General features: G+C 39.3%; 1 non-coding gene across 1 annotated transcript; it reads right to left on the bottom strand.

Moving 5' to 3' along the window:
- Positions 1–214: 214 nt before the first annotated feature.
- On the bottom strand, positions 215–320 carry LOC140876782 (small nucleolar RNA R71). The gene has a single exon (XR_012149015.1). It is a non-coding gene; the product is annotated as a small nucleolar RNA R71 (small nucleolar RNA).
- Between the last annotated feature and the right edge of the window lie 20,340 nt (positions 321–20,660).

The raw sequence follows: 20,660 nt of genomic DNA on the forward strand, positions 1-20,660 counted from the left end.
CCAAATTTGCACCTGCGTACTTTTCTGGAGATAGCTGACACGGTGAAGATTCATGGTGTTACTGAGGACACCATCAAACTACGATTGTTCCCATTCTCTCTTAGGGACAATGCTCGTAGTTGGTTGCAGTCTTTACCTCTTGGGATTATCACCACATGGGAAGACATGGTATCTAAATTTCTGGCCAAGTACTTTCCGCCTGCTAAGTCGGCTCAGTTGAAAATAGAGATCACTACATTCAAACAGCATGATTTTGAGCAATTGTATGAAGCCTGGGAGCGGTACAAGGAATTGCTTAGGAAGTGTCCGAACCATAATTTTTCGGATTGGGAACAGATCGAATTATTCTACAATGGTTTGAATGGGCCAACTCGTATTTCTGTGGATGCTGCAGCTGGAGGTTCAATTTTTTCTAAATTTCCTGAGCAAGCTTATGAGATGCTCGAGCAAATGACTGTTAACAGTTATCAGTGGCCGAGTGAGAGATCTGCAATAAGAAAGCCTGCTGGAATTCATGAGGTTGATGCATTCACTGCTTTGACTGCTCAGATGGCTACTATTTCTACACAGTTGGCTGCACTGACCAAAGGAAATCAAAGTTCTACTGAGACAACATCACTGGCGACTGCCGTAAATTCTGCTGATGGATTTGAGAGTGTGGAGCAAGCTCAATATGTGAACAACAGGAATTACAACAACTATCGAGGTAATCCTGTACCCAATCAGTATCATCCTAGTTTGCGTAATCATGAGAACTTTTCCTATGCAAACAATAAGAATGTGTTGAATCCTCCACCGGGGTTCAATACTCAGAATGGTGAAGGTAAGGCATCATTGGAAGATTTGGTGAGTAATTTCATTGCAGAATCATCCACAAGATTTAAGAGGGATGAGAATAGGCTTGATAGTATGGAGACGCACTTGACCAATGTGAGCGCTTCTATGAAAAATCTTGAAACACAAATTGGTCAACTGGCAAATGCATTGAATAATCAGCAAAGAGGTGTGTTTCCTAGCAATACTGAGATTAATCCAAGGGAGCAGTGCAAGGCTGTCATGCTTAGAAGTGGTAAAGAACTCGGGACTGATAACCCAAGGGCAGTGGTTGATGAGGAAGCTGAAGAGATTGTGGTAGAGTCTGAAAAATCTGATAGCCAAAATTATAACAAGTCTGCAGTTGTGCCTGAGAAACCGCCTGTGCCAAAAGCTGTTTTGCCATATCCTCAGCAGTTCAAGAAGAAAGCGTTGGATGAGAAGTTTTCTAAGTTTCTTGACATCTTCAAGAAAATTCATATTAATATTCCATTCGCTGATGCATTGGAGCAGATGCCGCACTATGCTAAATTCATGAAGGATGTGATGGCGAGGAAGAGAAAGCTTGAAGAGTTTGAAACAGTGAAGTTAACAGAGGAGTGCAGCGCCATCCTACAAAAGAAACTGCCACAGAAATTGAAAGATCCAGGGAGTTTTACTATTCCTTGTATTATTGGTGGTGCGACTGTTAATAGGGCATTATGTGATTTAGGTGCAAGTATTAATTTAATGCCTTTGTCTATTTTCAGGTCGTTGGAGCTTGGCGAGGTGAAACCAACCACGATTACTCTGCAGTTGGCTGATCGTTCTCTTACTTATCCTAGAGGAATTGTGGAAGATGTACTGGTAAAAGTAGATAAGTTTATTTTTCCTGCTGACTTTGTAGTGCTTGACATGGAAGAAGATCAAGATGTCCCTCTAATTTTGGGGAGACCATTCTTGGCAACTGGCAGAGCGTTAATTGATGTGCAGGAGGGTGAACTAACTCTACGAGTTGGTGGTGATGCTGTCACCTTCAATATCTATAAAACCATGAAATACCAAGATGAGGAACATTCTTGTAATCGCATTGAGTCATCTGATTCTCATGAATATAATTTTTGTGCAGGAATGGAGTTGGAGGACGCATTGGCTAGGTGCTTGATTAATTCCATAAATCAAGTGGATGGTGATGATTGGGAACTTAGAGAGCAAATTCTTGCTCTTGAAAGTTTGCCAAAGGAAAAATAAGGAAAAGACAAAATTGAAGCAGTGCCTGAGGAAGCCAGCAAAGAGGTACCAGTTTCTTCTACTCCTGAATTGAAAGAACTGCCTGGTCATTTATGTTATGCATTTTTGGGAGAAAATTCGACTAACCCGGTAATTATTTCATCCTCTCTTACTCATGATGAAAAGGATAAATTATTAAGAGTTTTGAGAAAATTTAAATCTGCTTTGGGTTGGTCAATTTCTGATATCAAGGGAATTAGTCCCAATATTTGCATGCATAAGATTTTAATGGAGGAGTCATATAGTCCCTATGTTGATCATCAAAGGAGATTAAATCCTGCGATGAAAGAAGTGGTAAAAGCTGAGGTGTTGAAATTATTGAATGCTGGTATTATTTATGCCATATCTGACAGTTCTTGGGTGTCGCCAGTACAGGTAGTGCCGAAAAAGGGAGGTATGACTGTAGTTAAAAATGAGAAAAACGAGTTGATCTCGACTCGTACTGTTACTGGATGGAGAGTTTGTATTGATTATAGAAGGTTGAATAAGGCTACTAGGAAAGATCATTTTCCTCTTCCTTTTATTGATCAAATGCTTGAAAGGTTGGCAGGTTACAAGCATTATTGTTTTTTAGATGGCTATTCTGGCTACAATCAAATTGCTATAGCGCCAGAAGATCAGGAGAAAACAACTTTCACATGTCCCTATGGTACTTATGCTTTTAGGAGAATGCCATTTGGTTTGTGTAATGCACCGGCTACTTTTCAGCGATGCATGATGGCCATTTTTTCTGACATGGTGGAAGAAGTTATGGAAATTTTTATGGATGATTTTTCTGTGTTTGGGTCTTCGTTTGATCATTGTTTGCACAATCTGACCCTTGTTTTGCAGCGTTGTCAAGAGAAAAATCTAGTGCTTAACTGGGAAAAATGCCACTTCATGGTGCAAGAAGGCATCGTACTTGGGCATAAAGTGTCATCTAATGGGCTTGAGGTGGATCGAGCAAAAGTGGTTGCGATTGAAAAGCTTCCACCGCCAAATAATGTGAAAGCCATTAGAAGTTTCTTGGGACACGCCGGGTTTTATCGTCGCTTTATTAGAGATTTTTCTAAAATTACTAAGCCTTTGTGTAATTTATTAGAAAAAGATACATCTTTTATTTTTGATGATGCGTGTTTGCAGGCATTCACAAAGATCAAGGAGGCATTAATTTCTGCGCCTATTATGATTGTGCCTGACTGGAAGGAGCCGTTTGAAGTAATGTGTGATGCCATCGATTATGCTGTAGGAGCAGTTTTGGGGCAAAGAAAGGACAAGATGTTTCGGGCAATTTACTATGCCAGCCGCACTCTTGACGGAGCACAACAGAATTACACTACTACTGAAAAAGAGATGCTGGCTGTGGTGTTCTCCTTCGACAAATTCAGGTCATATCTCATTGGCTCTAGAGTAATTGTTTACACTGACCATGCAGCTATTCGATATCTCTTTGCCAAGAAGGATGCCAAGCCGAGATTGATTCGGTGGATACTCTTACTACAAGAGTTTGATTTCGAAATTAGAGACAAGAAAGGGAGTGAAAATTTAGTACCGGATCATCTGTCTCGCTTGGAGTTGGAAGGAAAAGTTGAACATGAACGCATCAAGGAGCAATTTCCTGATGAGCATCTTTTTGAGGTAAATTCCAAACTTCCTTGGTTTGCTGACTTTGCTAATTTTCTTTCTTGTGGTGTTTTGCCTCCAGATCTTAATCATCACCAAAGGAAGAAATTTTTCCATGATGTCAAATTTTATTTGTGGGATGATCCGTTTGTCTATAAGAAGTGTTCGGACCAAGTGATAAGGAGATGTGTAAATGAAGCTGAATCCAAAGAAATTCTGGAACAATGTCATTCTGCACCGTATGGTGGTCACTTTGGAGCCACACGGACAGCCGCCAAGGTACTTCAGTCTGGTTTTTATTGGCCAACTTTATTTAAAGATAGTTATACCTTGGTAAAATCATGTGATAGATGTCAAAGGATGGGAAATATATCTAGGCGTCATGAATTACCCCTTACAAATATTTTAGAAGTTGAATTATTCGATGTGTGGGGTATTGATTTTATGGGACCGTTTCCCCCCTACTTTGGTCAACCTTATATTTTATTGGCTGTTGATTATGTCTCGAAATGGGTGGAAGCAATCGCCACCTCCATTAATGATGCTCGCGTAGTGGTGCAGTTTGTGCAGAAAAATATTTTCACGAGGTTTGGAATGCCAAGGGCTATAATCAGTGATGAAGGTAAGCATTTTTGCAATAAAATCTTTAATTCATTACTGACAAAATATGGTGTTAGGCATAAAGTGGCATGTGCATACCATCCTCAAACAAATGGGCAAGCTGAAATATCCAACCGGGAAATTAAGCGAATTCTGGAAAAGACTGTCAACACAAACCGGAAGGATTGGGCAATCAAGTTAGATGATGCACTATGGGCATACCGGACCGCGTTCAAAACTCCTATTGGCATGTCTCCATACAGGTTGGTCTTTGGTAAAGCATGCCATCTGCCAGTGGAGTTAGAGCATCGAGCGTATTGGGCGGTGAAAAAGTTGAATTTTGATATGAAAGCTGCTGGAGAAGAGCGATTGTTGCAGTTGCATGAGATTGAGGAGTTTCGTAATCATTCTTACGAAAATGCCAAGCTCTACAAAGAACAAACCAAAAAGTGGCATGACAAAATATTACTGAAGAGAGAGTTCGAGCCTGGACAACATGTATTATTATTTAACTCTCGTCTCCGCTTATTTCTAGGTAAGTTGAAATCAAGATGGTTTGGTCCGTTCACCGTGGTGAAAGTGCATTCCTATGGAGCCATTGAACTGAGCTGTCAAGATGGTCAGACATTACAAGTCAATGGGCAGAGGTTGAAACATTATTTTGGCAATGAAGTGCGGAACATGGAGAAAGTTGCTTTGATAGACCCTGCATAAACACAACAGAAAAGTCGGGCTGACGACGTTAAACCAAGCGCTCTTTGGGAGGCAACCCAAATTTTTAAATTTTGTTTTATTTTATTTTATTTTTTTTTTTAGTTACTTTTATTGAATTTCAGTTATTTTATTAATTTTGGTCCTAATTCGGAGTTTTATTGCAGGTTCTTTTCTTCACAAAAATCACATTTTGGAGTATGAAATTCGAGAATATAGCGCTCCAGCGCTCTCCATACGGCGCTCCAGCGCTGTTCTTACATTGGATTTTTTTTAGAAAAGTCGAGGATTTAGCGCTCCAGCGCTATCTTCCAGGCGCTCCAGCGCTAGTATGTGAGTTCCAAAGTCGAAGATGTAGCGCTCCAGCGCTCTCCATATAGCACTTCAGCGCTGTTCTGTATCATCAGGGTCGAAGGTTTAGAGCCCCAGCGCTTCAATTATAGCGCTCCAGCGCTCTCTCAAAAAATGATCGGGCGCTCCAGCGCCACTAATATAGCGCTCCAGCGCTATCACGAAAATTCTGAAAAATAAAAGGGGATCTCAGATTTCATTCATCAAATCTTCATACTTCCCAGCCTTGTTCGCCTCCTCCACGCGACCCGCCCCTGCAAATCAAAAAAAATTCCCACCTGAAAATCTCGGTTACACCATCAATCACACATATTCATCCTTTCATAGCACTTGTTTGAATTTTAGTCATCCGGGTTCCAATATTTTCGCAGCTAGGGTTCTTCAAGTTTGGGGGGTTTCAATCAATCCTCTATCGCATCGTTGGTTCGATTTCATGGAAGGATCGCGAGTTTATTTTCTATAATTTCCGGAATTGTTGCTATTCTACCGAGGTATTGTGAAATTTTTTTTTTACACTGGGGATTAGAGATTGATTGATCGATTATTGAATTGGATTGAAGTCATATCTTCTTGTTAATTCATTGGTGCTTATCAGACGTTTTTGTGGATGGTGTTGGAGATTTGTGAATCATACGGTTAATTGTGCCTATCTTGGGTTGTTAGAACTTCGAAGTATTATTGTTGGTTGTGCGGAGTAGTGAATTGTGTTGATTGGGTGAGGCTTGAACGCCATTGTTGGAAGTGGTTCATTTTTGTTCATTATTGTTTGGTTGAATTGTGATTAGAATATTGTAATTGCACCGAGAAAGAAACAAAATCAGGGTGCATCTTCGTCCGGTACCTTCGATGCTCATCGTTTTTGGGATGAAGAGGCCGCCAAGAATTATCCTCTCATGATGAGCAAGAGCATGGTTAGAGAACGAGGTTTTGATCCTAATTCCCCTCTACCATTGTGGGATGTGCGACATGCAGCTCATGAGCGAAGATGGACGGGTTTTGTCCAACCTCCAGGTGATGCCAATCTCAAATGCAAGCATGAGCAGTATCATGTTCTAGTGCGGGGAAAGAGGGTGGCTTTTGATGGACATTCTATTAACACCCTCTTCCATATTCCATCTCTTGATATGGATGACTATTCGGAGTTCTAGGCCGGCGAGGTAGACTATGATGAGATTCTAGCGACACTGTGTGAGGAAGGGGCGCAGTGGAAGATGAAAGATGACAAGGTGGTGCATTTTTCGTCTGGGAAAATGAAGCAATACGCGAGGTCTTGGTTTTTCTTGGTGGCTGCTCGTGTTTTGCCCACAGGTCACACTTCTGAGGTGACGAAGAAACGGGCTGTCCTGACTTACTGTATCATCACTGGGAAGATGATAAACTTGGGAAATATCATTCAGGAATCCATTCTTGCTGCAGTTAGGGGGGCTACTACTGGAGGATTGCCGCACCCATCATTGATCACTGCGCTTTGTGCACATGCTGGAGTTACATGGGGTACAGATAAAGAGATTTTTAAGGTCCAAGGACCTATTACTGGGACTACACGAGAGCATATACCACCCCCTCCGCGACCAGCAGCGCCTCGGGATCGCCCTGCGAGTAGCAGCCAGCCACCACCACTACCACTTACTGGAGCGTATGAGCATTTTGATGAGCGATTGATGCGAGTGGAGCAGCGGCTAGACCTTCATTGTCATCGGACTGATATTTTCATGGATTATATGGTGGATTTCACGACGACTCTAGCCCAGCGCTTTCCTGGCTCCAGTGAGGATCCGCAGTTTCCCCCACCTCCTACTTGGCTCCCTCGGGATGACGAAATGGACGATGACCACTGATGGTCATTGTCGTAGGTATGTGTTTGTTCCTTGTTTTTATTGATATTGCACATTGAGGACAGTGCACATATCTATGTTTGGGGGGATGTTGTTTGTTGTTTTAGCAGTTTTGTTAAGCTGTTTGTTAAATGGATGGTTGTTGAAGCTGAAGTGAAGTTGAGTTGCGAGTTTGATGGGGTATTTCATGCTAAATTAGTCACTAGGTCCTGCATTTGTGTTTTTTTTAGTTTTCTTGTTCATTTTATGTTTTTGCTGGTGTTGGTTTTTTTGTTTTCAGTTTTATCGTTTGTTTGTTCGTTTTGGTGTTTGTCTTTGTCGTTTGTGTGGTTGTTTATTTGAGAAAACAAAACAAAAATGTGAAAAATTAGAAAAACAAAAGAAAAATGGCCTATGATGATGAAAGGAAAAAATAAAAAAATAAAAATAAAAGGAGTTTATAATCTAGTGTTGGCAACATTGTATCTTGAGTTCTCACCTTTTATGCACTATAGCCTTGACTGTCGAGACTCCTGATAAGTAGAGAAAATTGTGTGGATTTTGTGAGAAGAGTAGCTGATTTGATTCTTAACTTTGGCGATACATACTCGAAACTGAGGTAGATTTTAACAAACAGAGAAATGATTTAGGCAACTTTGTTTTTGAGCCTGCAAGCCTTTGATTTGTTAGTCTTTCATTTGTAGCCTTGCGAAAAAAAAAAGAAAAAATAAAAAAAAATAAAAATCCAAAACTGAAAGAAGGCCGAAAAGAAAAAGGAAATGCAAAAAAAAATCCAATTGGATGAAAAAGAAAAGATGAAAAAAGATGGAGAAAGTAAGGTGAGGGGAGGCATTGAAACTGGATTGAAATTCGAGTCCAAAGAAAATGCAAAAAGGTGTAGAATGTATGGAGTAGAGGAGTCAGACAAATGTCTGACAATGCCCTGCAACTGATAAACCTAGCCTAATCAATACCGCAGAAAATTATAAATATCCAATTCCCTTTACTTGAATCCTATATGCTTACATTGACTATGGATACTTCTCTGCTATAAAAAGTGTTTGCCTAAAAGAACTACCTGATAAGTCCTGTTGATCTTTGGGAGTAACGGTTGAACTTGGTGGAGAGTGTGTTGAAACTAGAGGGCGGGGTTAATGACTCTTTGAGGCTTACTGATTGCTTGATTTGACCGAAAGTTAGGTGGGTAGACAAGATTGGCTAATCACAAACACACGAGAACTCTTGAGAAAATTAGCTACATGGATTAATTGCTGAACATCTGAGGCCATTTGGGTTAATAAGTTTTACTGCTTTCTTGTGTGTTTTTAATTCCTTGTGTGTCTTAGTGTTTTGTTTGTTTTGCTCGGGACTAGCAAAAGTTCAAGTTTGGGGGGATTTGATCAGTGCAATTTTTGCACATATATTTTATATGAATTAGCTTGGCTTTTGTTGTGTTTTGAGCGATATTATGCATGTCTCTTGTTGTTTGCAGGAATTTGAGTGTTATTCATTTTAGTTGGTCAAAAGAAGTGAAAAAGAGGTGAAAAAGAGTTGAAGAAAAAAAAGAAATAAAAGTGCCCAGACTAGAGCCCCAGCGCTACAAGCCAAGCGCTCCAGCGCTACACGGAGTCTTCCAAAAGGTGAAAAGTCGAGGAAATAGCGCCCCAGCGCTACATATGCAGTGCTCCAGCGCTGTTGGAAGAAAATGACGGGCGCTCCAGCGCTGCGCAGTGTCCATAATTTTGGAAAGTCTTGATCGAGTTTAAAAAGGAATTTATGGCTTATTTTGAGGGGATACGAGGGTTTAGAGAGTTTTCAGAGCATAGAAACAGCTATTGAGAGTTTTGGATTGCACAAAAGCTCGAGATTCCGGTACGAAGACTGAAGACGGCGGCATCCGGCGACGGAGAAGCTTCATTCTAATTCGTTCTAGTTTTTCTTTGAACTCTATTTTTCTTAGTTTATGGATTGTTGGAAAAACATGAGTTATTTGATTTTGAATTGCGTTATGAACTAATTTCTTAGTCTAGAGGTAGACGAATCTTGACTGGAAACCATGATTGACATATTTTGATTTATATATTTAAATTTCTTCGCACAGTTTATTTGTGTTTTCCTGATCTTAATGCTTTCAATTTACTGGCCATAGATTGAATGATATTTTATTTAGAATCTATCACTTGAGAGAGGAGATTTTGAATACGACATAGGAAAATACATCTATGGTGTTTATACTGTTCGAGAGGCATATAACTCCATAGAAGTCATTAGAAGAATTCTTGTGCTTTTTACCGAATTTAATAATTGAACTTTGATAGAGATATTGAGTTTGTTATTGAATACGAATTTCTGCTTGACACTCGAGAGTAGTAGTAGAAAATAATAGGAATTCTTGGCTAATAAACTAGAAGATTTTATAATTGAACAATCATTAGAAATAAATTGTGGTGTACAGTCAAGTGAAGTCGAACCTCTAGCAGTCGTCGCTTATTGAATTTTACTCTCGTGAACTCGTGGTTATTTAATTTTATTTCTTGCAAATTTTAGTTTTATAAAAATCAAACCACTTTCGTAGCTCTACATAGAATTAGGATTTTATTAGTTGCAAATATTTGATATAATATCATTTATTCATTCTCCGTGGGATCGACTTGGACTTAATTCCTATATTATAACTTGACATCGTGCGCTTGCGAGCGAAAAACATGCAACAATAAGTGATTATTGATGAACTCCCTGATTTTATCTAACGTGGAGTTATATTCTTGGATAATTGCATAGAGTTTTTTGGGCCATACGAGTGGAATCGATTCAGTTAGCTTTGATACCACGGAGGTGTTGGTAGCTGCAGGTGCCGCGAGTGGTACAATCAAACTTTGGGATTTGGAGGAGGCCAAGAGTAAGCTTTCTGCAAACCAGTTTATTTGACGAAGTTTGTGTTTTTATACCTCTTTTTGAAAACAAACCATTGCTGTTGATTTTTTCCTCATGTTTTTTATAGTCATTCGCACTCTCACCGGTCATCGGTCCAATTGCATATCATCGGACTTTCACCCTTTTGGAGAGTTCTTTGCATCTGGATCTCTGGACACAAACTTAAAAATATGGGATATCCGTAGAAAAGGGTGTATACACACTTACAAGGGTCATATCTAATCTGGCTCTATGTGTAAGTAGGTTAACACCCAATTTATATAATGTCGAAAATGAGATTGAAATTTTAGGTAAGGAAATATGCAAATTTGATAGTTTGTATTTCTTTTATTCACAATTTTAGTCATCCATACGGTCTCGCTGTAGTTACACCATTGGCAGCCCACTAGCAAGAAGCCAGAAAACTAGAAATAGCCAATTAAAAAAAATTAAAAGTATCGTATCCGTTGCTGCCTTTAAACAAATTTTCCTTTGCGCATGTCTCATGCAAAGATTGATAAACAAGTTTTTTAAGTTCACGTGTTTGTGTATCTAATCTGGCCCTATGTGGAACCATTTTGGTTGTCAAATATTGAGAGATTTCCCTCTACATATCAAATATTGAGAAATTTCCCTCTAATCTGGCCCTATGTGGAACCATTTTGGTTGTCAAACCAACATGCCGTTTTATTTTCATTATGTTTATAGTTGAATATTGTCAAACCAACATGCCGTTTTATTTTCATTATGTTTATAGTTGAATATCAACTCTGAAATTTATTTTCCTGAGAAATTCGTAAAATATTATATTGATTACTAGGTACGTATATTTTATCGAGTATATGCGTAGAATGAATGAGTTTATAACTTTGGAATGCAAATATTAACAATTTATGCATTTTCAAAAATTCAGATTGTTCTTGGTTGTCATGTTTCGACTTTCTGTGCTTGTTGATGGTGTTGGACGGTGTGGTGATTTAGGAGCTACCACGGGTGATATGTAGTTCACGTGGTAGCACTAGAATGAGTAAAAAATCGGATTTTAGATTGTAGAGGTGATGTTTCGGATTTTTCAGTTTGCTTAGGGGCTGGTTCAGGTGCTTGTGAAGTGGTTTCGGTGAGTCAACAAATTGGATCAGTATATTCCCAAGATTTTCTTGCGTTCACGTGATCAGCCTTATGGAATTTTAAGTTTGTATTGAGTGGAGAGATTTTAAATACACAGGCTACGTCTTGGATGACACTCCATTTTAAATTTATTTATGAATTTTTCTTTTCTTTCCGATGATATTCATGAAATAAGTTCTGATTTTCTTTGTTGACACGTGTGCAATCTAAGAGGTTAATCTTTATTGATTTTAAATGTAATTAAGTATTTTTTTTTGGTGCTTTTATGGTGCCTCCAGTTTTAAAACACGAAGCTTAGATGGCTGAACTCTGGATCTGTTATCCTCCCTTCGTTTTTGTCATGTATCCTAACTCAGAAGGATGGGTAGGATCAACCATGTAACTTATGATTGTTAGGGTCTGTGAATGAACTGGGAATTTAGGTTAAAAAAAAAATTACGGTTCTGTTGGCACTGTCCATTTTATGCTCCAAGGCTTTCCTCCATACCTTTTTTCAATCTCTCACTTTGCAGGCTCTCATTGTCTTGTACGCTCTCTCTTGGGATTGTTGTGTTGGAATTCTTACAGCATTTGGTGAAGTACTGATATTCATCGTATTTGGTTTGTGATAGATATTTCCTTGTGTTTGATAGTGTCATAGTATACAGATAATTATAGTATACAACTCTCATTTTCGCTCAAACTATTGATAACTCATGATGTGGTGTGGTTGATTTTTGTAATTGGCTTGTAACACGATTTGGTATTTGTTGTTACTTGTAGTTTTGGCTGTCGGGTAACTGGAAGTCATGTCGGGCATGGGCATGAAGCTGTGGAATGAATCTGTTTTTGGAGATTGAGGAGAAGATTATTTTTGTTTCAAGAACGACCTCTAACAATTGAGGAGAAGCTGTTTTTGGAAATCGTGATCGAAAATATGTGATTTATGGTTTCATACTAGTAAATTCGGTCAGATAAGTACATCTATTTTTGTACAACTTCCCATGACATGTTGGGTTTACTAGCTAGCGCTACAATTTAGATGCATGTAATAGTTTTTGAGACTTGAAGATATATAATATTTCAACGGATTTAATGCATGTAGTAAATATTTTATTTTGTATGGGTATATACCACTAATTAAATTAGACAACATTTTTAAAATGTTGAGGACAACGAATTATAACTGTTGTGAAAATCAACTTAAGACAACGGTTTAAAATTGTTGTAAAAAACAACATACGACAACGGTTTAAAAACATGGTTGAATAATAAGCAAACGACAACGGATTTATATTGTTGCATATCTGTTGTCGTACACCAACATAAGACATCGATTTTAAAATGTGGTTGAATAATGTCAACATACGACAACGGATATAAACTGTTGCAAATCCGTTGTCGTATGTTGGAATCCACAACGGATATAAACCGTTGTCGTATGTTACAAACCATTGTCAAAGAATGTGTACGACAACAGATATTTACTGTTGCATATCCGTTGTCGTATGTTGGAATCCACAACGGATAAAAACCGTTATCGTATGTTATACCTACCACAACACCTAAAAGTACAATGGTTTTTCGACCCCTACGACAACGGATTATATCCGTTGTCGTTTCCGTTTTTTCTTGTAGTGGACCATGTTCGTGCGAGTGAGAACATAAAGTAGATATTTTTTCTACGATAGACAAAGGCCCCCTTCATATGGAGCAACCTCCATACCTAAAAAATAAGATAAGGAACCCAGATCCTTGACAGAGAAACGACTGCTGAGGCGATCAATGAAGGTCTGGAGAGCACCAGAATTATTTCCTGTGCAAATGAGATCATCAACATAGACAAGAAGGTACATAGTAATGCTGCCAGAACGAAAAACAAAAAGAGAGGTGTCAGCAAGAGAGCAGGTGAAGCCAACACTGAGTACAAACTGACGAAGCACCGTGTACCAAGCGCGCGGTACTTGTTTGAGACCATAGATTGCCTTGTTCAGTTTACAAACATAAGAGGGGAGCGAAGTATCAACAAAACATGGCGGTTGCGCCATATAAACACAATCGGCCAGATCACCCTGCAGAAACGCATTATTAACATCCATTTGTCAAAAAGACCACCCATTAGAGATAGCCAGAGATAGGAGAATGCGAACAGTAGTGGGTTTCGCCACAGGACTATAAGTGTCCGAGTAATCAAGACCAGGACGCTGATGAAAACCCTTTGCAACAAGGCGAGACTTGTAGCGATCAACAGAGCCATCCGAGTTTCGTTTAATCCGAAACACCCATTTGCAACCAACCACATTTTGAGAGACGTCAGAGGGAACAAGATCCCAAGTGTGATTGCGAATAAGAGCATCAAACTCGTCAGACATGGTGGCACGCCAGCGCGGGGTCCTTGAGCGCAGAAGTATAAGTGGTGGGTTCAGATGCAGTGGAGTCAGGAATGAGCTCAAGGGAAAAACGTTGGTTTGGTTTGAAGATTTTGTTTCTGGACCGAGTAACCATAGGATGCGTGGGGGATTTATGTATAGGGGGCTCGGCCGTGGGATTTGGCAGGGGTGGTGGTTCGGATGGGATGGGAGGAGGGGTAGGGATTGGGTTAGCATGGGTGCAGATGGGGGGCGCAAGGCATGGCTCAGAGGGATAAGCTAGTGAAGGATCAGCAACCAGGGAATCCTCCATCGGCACATCAGACGGCACACTCAGAGACGAGTCAAAACCAGAACCACCACTGGCAAATGGAAATTCAGATTCGACAAAGACAACATGACGCGAGACGTAGATTTTTCCAGAAGAGAGCTCGTAAGATAGATAAGCACTCTGAGTGAGAGAGTAACCAAGAAAGACACAAGGGGATGATCGCGAGGTAAGTTTGTGGGGAGAATAAGGACGAAGCCAGGGGTAGCAAAGACAAACAAAGATACGAAGTTTAGAGAGATTGGGAGGGACACCAAGCAAGCGCTCGAAAGAGGACATGTAAGACAGGTTGCGTTTGGGCATGCGATTGATGAGGTAAACCGCGGTGGCCAAGGCAAAGGGCCAAAACTAAGTGGGGACAGACGCATGATGGAGAAGTGATAGACCAGTCTCAACAACATGACGATGACGATGTTCAGAGAAGCCATTGTGTTCGGGAGTATGGGGAGGAGTAGTGAGATGTGAAATTCCATGCTGACTAAGAAAGTCTTTGAGAGCGAGGAATTCACCACCATTATCAGTGTAAAGAGTAAGGATGGTACGACTAAAACTTTTTTCAACTAGGGACTTGAAACACCGAAAGACAGAGAGAACATCCGACTTACATTTTAAAGGGTAAAGCCTGATATATTTGTTGTAGTGATCAACAAAAATAACATAATATTTATAGCCATCAGAGGAGGTAACAGGAGATGTCCAGACATCAGAAAATAAAAGTTCAAGAGGAAATTGGGATGATAAAGAAGAATCATGACAAAGTAATTTATGACTTTTATTACACTTGCAAGAATTACAATTAAACTGACGCAACGGAGAATTAAAGGACGACAACGATTTTGACACCACTAATTGACGCAAGACTTGATCATACGGATGACCTAAACGATGATGCCAGACAGGCAGAGACACAACAGAGGAAGTAAAAGCCAGTGGTGATGATGATGGACGCTCAGACCTGGAGTAGACATCGTCTTTAAGTGGACCTTGATGGAGTATTGCCATGGTGCGACAGTCCTTCACCTGAAAAGCAGAGGAAGAGAAAACAACCAAGACTTCATTAGATTTACAAAGTTGTGAAACTGATAAAAGATTCTTCGTAATGGATGGCACACACAAGGCATGGGTAAAGTGAAGAGAAGCAGGGTTAAAGGGCGGTTAGAGACAACCTGTGTGGGTGATGGGAAGACCAGTGTCATCACCAACAATGACACCATCAGAACCTACGTAAGGGTCATGAAGGGAAAAATTTGCAAGATCAGAGGCCACATGATGAGTTGCGCCGGAGTCAAGGATCCAGTCAGACGGAGAAGGTGAGGCAAGTGAGTAAGCAGCTGGTGGAGGAGATAGACCAGATGCAGAATACGACTGCCCAAAGGATGCTGCAGGTGCTGGCAGATAAGTAAAATCCGGGCAGCGTTTAGCGGAATGCCCCTGACGACCGCAAAGCTGGCAGCGCCCAAGATAGGGGCGGGGTGAAAGAGTGGGTGCCCGGTTAGCCAACTTGTGGCTAAGGGCTTTTATGACTCTATGTAAAACAATCTTTTGTTTAATATAATTTACACTTTTATAATGACATTGACTTTATCTTTCTTCATAATGTTATATTATGATATACTATTGTTGTTTTGATAAAGACCTTGAATATACTATAGTGTATGTAAGATGTGGTAGTACATGGGGATGGCTATCATGAAACACATCTTATAGTCACTGTATATTCTAAATTGTTCCTAGTCAATTGAGCCGTCCGCAAATAAGGATAAGGATCGCTCGAGATTGAGACTAGCATTTGCGATGCCGAGTACCACGTTTCATTGGTATGGAACATAGAGATGTTCAAAGCATGCAAATGGATATTCATATGATGAATGATTGAACTACCCTATTCGGACTTTCCAAGTGGTTATCACTTATCGAGTGGATAAAGTCTGCGGTTTTGGTTGTACACCATTAGTCCTTATTACTTGAAACATCATTGAGACTCTATATGCTAGTACTGTACTTTGACTCATTTACCAACTCTATTGAGGTCATCAGGTGTCGGGATTGGGTACAGTTACGACACATATATGAGTCGATGCTTTGTTGTCAAGGATTCACCACATACTTGTGAGTGTGGATATCCTATGCGATCTGAGGAGATATTAGTGTGACGAATCTCTGGCCAAAGTACATGATTGTTTTAGGTTACTTGGTGTTCCTAGTAACACATGCGATGTCACTAATAGATCTCCAAGATGTTATGCATAGTTATTGAATCTTGAACGACTCTTGATGCACCAATGGTTGTTGATTCGATCGGGATATTTGGTTGAAGAGACCGTACTGTACGCTAACCAAAATCTACTGGTTCTTGCAGGCACTATCAGTAATACCTAGGGAATCATGGGGCGATGTTGCTAGGCGCTCTTACCATGATTCGATGGTTAAGTCGGAAATTGTTGTTCCGAGTCACAAGGAGTTGTGAGCCCACGGCTAGCTGTATTCCTGAACCATTGAGGGTTACACAAGTAATGGATTACTAAAACCCCGTAGAGATAGTTAAATTTAATGAAAGAGAAGTTGGACTTCTTAACTAAAGGGAGTGGGATTTCCTAAAATGACATAGGGATGGGCATTTTTGGAAATCACTGAATTCGGATTCAGAAAAATTATCTTTACTTTAAAAGATGCAGAAATGGTTTCTGTGCACATTGGTAAAATCAGTTTATCAATCGGAGTTACGATGAATTTTATATTAATTTTTAGAACAACGGACTTGGCTTGTTGGGCTTAAGTTATGGATTATGGGCCCTAAGGAGTTAGAGTCCAAATATAATTATAACTTAATCCAGTCTAGAAATTATCTATAAATAGGACTGCAGTGTTCGAAAATGATATAGCATTCAGTCTTGAATTTTCGAAAATCAGTCTAGATTATTCAAGAGGATTTTTCGAAATCCTCTGTCCCTTTTGGAGAAAATTCGGGTTGTGTTTTTGTGAAAAATTACAATCTGAATTAACAGATCATATCTGTTTATTCTCTACGCAAACTTCTAATTGATTTCTAGTGCAGTTAATCAGAGGGTTTTGTTTTCTATTCGTGGACCTGATTGAAGAAATGTTCGTTCATCAGTTCTTGGGATATACAACAAGAGCAGATTAAATTCTGTTGGTGTCCATAATCTCGCTTCGAGATTTTAAGGTAAAATATTTAATAGTGATTATTTGTTTTACTTACACAAATTTAATCGTAAAGTTTTGATACCCAGATATGGAATCGTTCCATATTATTAAAATAAATTTTTAAACTTTCGCTGTACCGGGTATCAATTCTTAATTGATCTGAACACAGTTTTCCAACAGTGGTATCAGAGTCAGGTTGCTCAGATCAAACGATTAAATTAATCGATTGTACAAAATTTTTAAGCCTCGGTTTTTGAAACAAAACAAATTTTTTAAAAATCAAAATTTTGACGGGCAAAACACGGGCAGCGATCGGATCGCTGCCCGATCGCTGCCCAGGCAGCGATTGTCGCTGCCCAGCACAGCGCTGGGCAGCAGCGCACGGCGCTGCCCAATGGGCAGCGACAGGCTGCCCAGCCCGAGCCCCGGTCGGGGCACGGGCTGCCCGGGATTGTCCCGGGCAGCCCGGAAAATTAAAATTTTATTTTTTTAAAAAAAAATTTGAATTTTTGAAATTCTAGTGTTTGATCCGATCGAAAATTGTTTTTGATTGGATCACGAGGCATCGGATCGAATTATTCGAGTCCGAAATTTTTAAAATTGATTTTTGGATAAATTTGAATTTTTGGAAAATTTATAAATTTTATCCGTTAAATTAGATTTTATAAAATTAATTATTTTGGTACAATTGATGATAAGATATGATCTTATGGATGGATAAGATAAAATATGATTTTATCTTTTAATTATGATGTCATTGCATGTTTATCCAATTATTTTAATTATTGAATTAATTATTGGATAAAAGGATGATCGATTGCCATGACCTATATTTTAGGTGTATGTTAGGTGATTTACATTTGTCTTATTGTTGTTGGTGTTTATTAATGGGCTTGGTTTATAGCCCAAATATGATTGTCATATGTAATAAAAGTGGGCCTGGTTTATGGCCCGTTCCCAACCCCAAAATGTATCCCATATTTGTCATCGAAATTTATTGTAAATTTATTAGACTTAGTGGGAGATAATGTTTTGAAGAAAAAGGTGGGTCCAGCAGACAATGAAGACCGAAGAAATGTAAATTGGAGGCTCAATGTAATAGGATTGCATTGCATACTTGCATATCACCTAGGATTGGACTTAGACTCGTGATTGGCAACCACGGGTCGATTAGTAAATGGGATCGATCATCCTTAAATAATATATGATATTATTGATGTATGCATGTTTAGACTAAATTGTATGAATCCCGCAAGCATACATAAATTTGCATGATGAGACAAATTTTCAAAAATAAAATCCCTCATTTTAAATATGATTTAAAATTAATATCAAGATAAACAAAAGGGAATTTTAAATATTGTTTAAATATTTCTACCTTCCATCAACGATCAATGTATGTGATGCTACCCGCGGATACGGTCCGGCTCATATTATTGGGGGGGCCCGTTCGTCGAAAATCTGTACATTGGATCGACACATGTTGTAAGTTGGGTAGAACTCCCATGGGATTGGCTCATATTATTGGGGATCCACATGGCGACCGTCCATCACAACTTAATATTGATGGGTCATCTTGACATGTCACAATAAACGGCGTTATATTATTGGGCCCTTATTGGACATGAGGTAAAAACATGGAGGTTGCTTTGGAAGCAATTAGGCTCTACCTTTTGAAAATTATAGTTGGCTGATATTATTCGGGACCATAGTTTGTCAATTGGACTCCATGTTTCCACTAAAGAAAATGTTTCTCGTTTTCACTAGAGGGTAGTGAAATCGTCAAAATAGTGGGAGTGTAATTCATAAAATGAAATTCGCCATATTTTATGTCTTAGTAAATTAATTAAACAAATCACTGATTATTGTCTGTTTCCTTTTCAGTATTTCATTACTATGAATTCGTGTAATCCACTACTCTCAATTCTCGATCAAAACAAGTTGACTGGCGCTAACTATACGGAATGGTTCCGTAAGTTAAAAATCATTCTAAATTCGGAGAAGGCTTTCTACGTGTTAGAGAAGCGTTCTCCGAAGGAAGCCCCGGCTAACACTAGTCCGGAAGAGTTGAAAAAGCTTGATAATTGGTGGGACCATGATGTCAAGGCAAAGAGTTATATGCTAGCATCAATGTCTGATGAACTCCAGAGGCGATTTGAGGATGCGGCGAATGCTGCTGACATTCACAGCGCACTCAAGGAACTTTTTGGAGCTCAGTCAAGGGCTGAGAAATTTGCGACTGTCAAAGAGCTCATGACATGCCGCATGCGAGATGGGACTTTGGTCCGTGAGCATGGGGAACACATGATTGGGCTCATTGAAAAGTTGGTAAAACTCGAACTGACATTAGAGCATGAACTCAATGCGAACTTGTTGCTTCTTTCACTTCCTTCGTCGTATGATGGCTTTGTGGTGAATTTCAACATGAACAAGATAGAGGCCACCCTTGAAGAGATGGTCAATATGCTTGTGACTTATGAAGCCACACTAAAGAAGGATAAACCGGTACTCTTGGTTGGCTCCTCTTCTAACTCTAAGAAAGGACCAAGTGGAAAGGGTAAGAAACGTTCTGCCCCGCCCAAGAAGATTGTACCAAATAAGAAGGGAAAGGCTAAGGCTTCAATTGGAATAAAAGATGAAAATGTTTGCCATTACTGCAAGAAACCCGGTCATTGGAAACGTAACTGCAAGGAATACCTCGAACAGTTGCGAACTGCAAAGGGTATGTTTTACATTGAAACAAATGTTTCGCTTAATACTTCTCCTTGGGTATTGGATACCGGATGTGGATCTCACATTTGCAATGATTTGCAGGTGATGACAAGAAGTCGTAAGCTAAGGATGGGTGAGACCCAGCTAAGGCTCGAGAATGGTTCTAGAGTCGAAGCCAAAGCTATAGGAGACATTTATTTAGTTTTGCAGAACAATTTTAAGTTATTTTTGAGAGATGTTTTATATGTTTCGGATTTGTTCAAAAACATTATATCTATTTCTATGCTTGATAGAGATGGTTTTTCTTGCAATTTTGTGAATGGGATTTGCAATATTTACAAGAATGAATGTCTGATTGGAAATAGACAACTTGAAAACGATCTATATAGCTTAAAATTAAAAGACATTCCAATTAATTATGTTGATAAACCGGTAACAACAATTAAAAGGAAGGACGATAGTCAAAACCCGGCAAACCTTTGGCATGCTAGGCTAGGTCTTATTTCCTCAAGGAGGATGAACAAGCTAGTGGGAGAGGGCATGTTTGATATGTCTAATATTAACTCTCTACCTACTTGTGAGTCCTGCCTAAAGGGAAAAATGACTAAATCTCCTTTCAAAGAGAAACCTGAGCGTAGTCAAAATCTGTTGGATTTGATCCATACAGATGTTTGCGGTCCATTTAGGATTGGTACTAAATGTGGCAACACCTACTTCATTACCTTTACTGATGATCATTCTAGGTATGTGTATTTATATTTAATGAAATATAAGTCTGAAGCATTTGAAAAGTTCAAAGAATTCAAGGCTGAAGTAGAAAACAAACTAGGTAAAAGTATTAAGGCACTTCGATCGGATCGAGGTGGAGAATACTTAAGTACCGAGTTTTTGGACTATCTAAAAGAG

Source organism: Henckelia pumila, chromosome 1, assembly GCF_033568475.1.
Source record: "Henckelia pumila isolate YLH828 chromosome 1, ASM3356847v2, whole genome shotgun sequence".
NCBI lineage: Eukaryota > Viridiplantae > Streptophyta > Magnoliopsida > Lamiales > Gesneriaceae > Henckelia > Henckelia pumila.